General features: G+C 39.4%; 1 protein-coding gene across 5 annotated transcripts in view; it reads right to left on the minus strand.

The window, feature by feature from the left end:
• Pu (GTP cyclohydrolase punch) overlaps positions 1–4,415 on the minus strand; it is a 23,874-nt gene extending 19,459 nt beyond the window's left edge. For 2 of the 5 annotated variants that reach the window (XM_067086430.1, XM_067086428.1), the window contains exon 1: positions 4,313–4,415. The gene's annotated coding sequence lies outside the window, so the exon portion shown is untranslated. The remainder of the gene's footprint in view (positions 1–4,312) is intronic. The other 3 variants (XM_067086429.1, XM_067086427.1, XM_067086431.1) reach the window with 2 other exon arrangements.
• Positions 4,416–5,000: the final 585 nt, after the last annotated feature.

The raw sequence follows: 5,000 nt of genomic DNA on the forward strand, positions 1-5,000 counted from the left end.
AAAATTTTACGTGGTTAATGAGAGAGAGAGAGAGAGAGAGAGAGAGAGAGAGAGAGAGAGAGAGAGAGAGAGAGAGAGAGGGAGAGAGAGAGAGAGAGAGAGAGAGAGAGAGAGAGAGAGAGAGAGAGAGAGATTCCCACAGGATTTATTTTTTATTCGACTGTCGTTTAGCTGAAGAAAGCGTAATAATAATCTTAAAATCTCGTACAACAGAGAGAGAGAGAGAGAGAGAGAGAGAGAGAGAGAGAGAGAGAGAGAGAGATTCCCATAGGATTTTTTTTCGACTGTCCTCTAGCTAAAGAAAGAGTAATAACAATATTCTTAAAAATCTCGTACAACAGAGAGAGAGAGAGAGAGAGAGAGAGTAATAATAATCTTAATATCTCGTACAAGAGAGAGAGAGAGAGAGAGAGAGAGAGTAATAATAATCTTAATATCTCATACAACAGAGAGAGAGAGAGAGAGAGAGAGTAATAATAATCTTAATATCTCGTACAACAGAGAGAGAGAGAGAGAGAGAGAGAGAGAGAGAGAGAGAGAGAGAGAGAGAGAGAGAGAGAAAGCGTAATAATAGTCTTAAAATCTCATACAACAGAGAGAGAGAGAGAGAGAGAGAGAGAGAGAGAGAGAGAGAGAGAGAGAGAGAGAGAGAGAGAGAGTATAATAATCTTAATATCTCATACAACAGAGAGAGAGAGAGAGAGAGAGAGAGAGAGAGAGAGAGAGAGAGAAGAGAAAGTAATAATAGTCTTAAAATCTCATACAACAGAGAGAGAGAGAGAGAGATTCCCATAGGATTTTTTTCGACTGTCCTCTAGCTAAAGAAAGAGTAATAACAATATTCTTAAAAATCTCGTACAACAGAGAGAGAGAGAGAGAGAGAGAGAGAGAGAGAGAGAGAGAGAGAGAGAGAGAGAGAGAGAGAGAGAGTAATAATAATCTTAATATCTCGTACAACAGAGAGAGAGAGAGAGAGAGAGAGAGAGAGAGAGAGAGAGAGAGAGAGAGAGAGAGAGAGAGCGTAATAATAGTCTTAAAATCTCATACAACAGAGAGAGAGAGAGAGAGAGAGAGAGAGAGAGAGAGAGAGAGAGAGAGAGAGAGAGCGTAATAATAATCTTAAAATCTTCCGAGAGAGAGAGAGAGAGAGAGAGAGAGAGAGAGAGAGAGAGAAAGAGAGAGAACTTAACAGCAATTAAACACTCCAGACATGAGATCCCCCCTCACCCCCCAAAAAATTGATAAATAACTGAAGTTTCTTATAGCATCGTGGATATCTGTTACGTCTTGCTAAAGGGAGAATAAATAAATAGATAGATTGTAAGACAGACAGATAGATAGTTAGATATACATTGGTGCGCTTTGCTTCGTATCAGCGATAAACAATATCCAGTCCTACAAAAGAAAATAGTTGATAAAATCCTTGATTTTTTCATCATATAAATTGCATTGTTATAAACAATGTATATGTCTCCTTGACGTACGTATCACAGTAGACTCATAAAATGACATGTGAATAAAAACGTTACAAATAAGATCATAAACCAATTGTAATCAGTAATGCAGATATAAAGATAAACCAATTAGGTCTGGGGTTATTGACTGATATGATTGACGGACGGGCGGAAAAGTTAAATTTAACAAGCGCAAAGTTCCATTGGATATTGTTAGATGAGGCAGGCAAAGTTTTAACAAGACAAACTGTGGACGCTCCTGAGAAAATCACGCTGAGAGCGCATGCGCGAGAAAATGTGACCAAAAAACCTAGCCACAACCACATTTTTTATATAATGAGTGGCGCCCTTGGTGTGCCTAAGGCAACTAGGAAAGTATGGAGTGCTTGAGTGTATACAGTATTAACCTTTACTCTTCAAAAGAATGGGATAAAAACATCTGACTGAATTTACTGGTACTGATCTTAATGATTAAAATCTAGCCATATTAGGAAACCGCCCCTGCCATCAATCGATCTGGACAAGAACTTCCCTTCCATTTGACCTGATCTGAGTATGAACTGCACGTCCAGCTGTCCTCGTTATTAACTGACACAAGGCATTGTGGTGTTTTAGCTTAAGCTGGCCTTATGCCAGCACGGGCTCCTGCTCTTGAGCAGCCCGTAATGAGACGGGACGAACGTCCACTTCACTAAGTACCCACGGCATAAACCCCACCCACCACCGACGCCACCAATGACGATGGCCATCAAACTTAACCTTGACCTGACTTGATCTGGGCAAAAACTTCACCCACATCCGAATATCGACCGGAATGGGCCAACAGAAGCCAGAGCTTTGAGGATGTCTGAGCAGAGGTGTAGAAGAGGAGGTAAGAGAGGCTTGATACGGAAGGCTCAGCCATCGACCTTCAAATCACCCGAAGGAGGAGCTGAAGGAGGGAGAGGCTCAGGATAGGAAGAAGGATAAGGCAGGAGAAAGGGAGAGGTCCTCTGAAGGAGGAGGAGGAGGCAACACAAAATAATAGAGAGAGAGAGAGAGAGAGAGAGAGAGTTCATTAAAGGAGAGGATGACAAGACACAACATAGGGTAAGACAAGAGAGAGAGAGAGAGAGAGAGAGAGAGAGAGAGAGAGAGAGAGAGAGAGAGAGAGAGAGGATCATTTCTCAGAACAGGGCCGCCAAGAAAAAGAAACTGATCTCTTGAGAGAGAGAGAGAGAGAGAGAGAGAGAGAGAGAGAGAGAGAGAGAGAGAGAGAGAGAGAGAGAGAGAGAGAGAGAGTAAATATTCTATAACTGACTTTTATAATCTCTACCCGAAACTTAATGCTTTAAATAAGAGCTCAGATATGTTCGAGTACATTTAATTGTTGTTATTCACGATTATAATTGTCACTAAACAACCTATTCTTAGCACTGGAAAATAACTAATAATCAGTTAATTAACCAACAAATGGATAGTTATAAACAATACGGGAATTGTAGTTACTGTAAAAAATTTGGAAGATGTACGTTCACCTAAAAGGAATAATTAATATGCTTTACCAGGAGATGATTTCTGGCGTAAAATAAAAAGAAACGGTTGTTATATCAAGCTGGCCTTATGCCGGTGCGGGCAATAATGTAAACACAGTGGCGGTCCGAAAGTGGTAAGATGGTGCCAAAGCGAATAAAAGGGGATGACTTGGACCTCTTGACTCGGACCATCCGCCAAGGCTAAACACATCAGTGTAATAATAATAATAATAATAATAATTATTATTATTATTATTATTATTATTAATATTATTATTATTATTATTATTATTATTCTTTTTCTCGCTGATAAAAAGAAACATTGATAAGGAACAAAATAGTAGTAGTAGTAGTAGTAGTAATAATAATAATAATAATAATAATAATTATTATTATTATTATTAGAGGAAAATTAATGAGATAAAGCATAATAATAATGATAATTTCACAGACGAAACTTATCATTACGTTCACTGTTAAGGAATAGAACAATTAATGCTACTTTCGTATGAAAACAATTTTGTTACAACAAGCAAGAAACTAGACATAAGATCAATACCGTAATGAATGCACACGTGTAAAATTAAAAGCATACATGAACTTATACACATGTATTACATATACACATTACATACCAAGCATTAAATTGATAGAGAGAAAAAATTTAAAATGTCTTAAATCTGATATGACTGTTAACGAAACAATTCCGGCAAGACGTATTACGCAACCACAAGAAGCTTTTAAAGTCGTCAGTAGATCATAGAGAGAGAGAGAGAGAGAGAGAGAGAGAGAGAGAGAGAGAGAGAGAGAGAGAGAGAGAGAGCTTTAACTCCATCTCCAAGACGATGCTTCTAAATTGTCCTTCACGTCAATATTATATAATGACAGCACTTTGGAAATTAATATATTAAAAGATAAATAGAAAAGATGTTTGACTCTGCTTCTAGTTTTAACAAAATTATAACATACACATAATATAGTAAAACCCAGTGCGGGAATGAATGAAAGGCAAGAAACGGAGAGAGAGAGAGAGAGAGAGAGAGAGAGAGAGAGAGAGAGAGAGAGAGAGAGTATGTGCGTCCGTGCGTGTTGCCAGATTCGATCAATACCTTCCATCTAGGCCCCAGCGAGTAACTGAGGTCTCGAGGCTTTGGGTAAGTCCCGGAGGTTACGTCTTTTTTAAGAAAATTCTCCAAGTACCTGAGCCATTTGAACCCCAAAACGGACGAGACACCGTTTTCAGAGCCAAAGCACATCTTCCACACGACCTGGCGTCAGCACAGAGTGCAAAGTAACATGCGAGCCTATCGGGAACAACTCAGAAAAGAGGGTTTTCACACTTACAAACGATACAGAGAGAGCGAGAGAGTGAGTACGGAGCGCGAACGAGGACGGCCAACTCTAACGAACAGCAACAAGTTGACTGAATCACTGGAGGCACAGGTCGGACGTTTTAAGTAGACTCCCACCCGCCAATCACGGCTGCCCCTGAGTTTCTAATTAGTCTGTTATAATCCCTCCATTATTGTTGTACGTAAAACACGTGAGGCCAGTCATAAAAACACACCAAATTAATGTGTTCTCAGTGTGTGGAAACACGCCATGATAACTTGATATGATTCAGTCAGGTATCCTACTGGTTCTTTTGTAGTTGAATCTGTCATTATTATGATCCAGAATGTCTAACATCGTTAGTGTTTTATCAGATTTTTCATTTAGATGTTCTAGTTTGTCTAGACGTTAGATGGAACATGATTCACCATAGATTTCTCTCTCTCTCTCTCTCTCTCTCTCTCAAACACACACGCACACACATACGCGCCCATGCACACGGGAAAAAAAGACTACATTTTATATAATCAGTCTTCCAGCCGACATCTAAACCCATTGAGTGACATTTCCTTCATCGTGTGACTGACCTGACATCTATTCCACAATTATTATTTTCGGATGGGCCGATTGACCCAGGGCATTTTGGCTCGAGATTTTCGGGTACCAGACATATCGCCGTTAGGAATGACCACAAAACTCT

Source organism: Macrobrachium rosenbergii, chromosome 42 (assembly GCF_040412425.1).
Source record: "Macrobrachium rosenbergii isolate ZJJX-2024 chromosome 42, ASM4041242v1, whole genome shotgun sequence".
Taxonomy (NCBI): Eukaryota; Metazoa; Arthropoda; class Malacostraca; order Decapoda; family Palaemonidae; genus Macrobrachium; species Macrobrachium rosenbergii.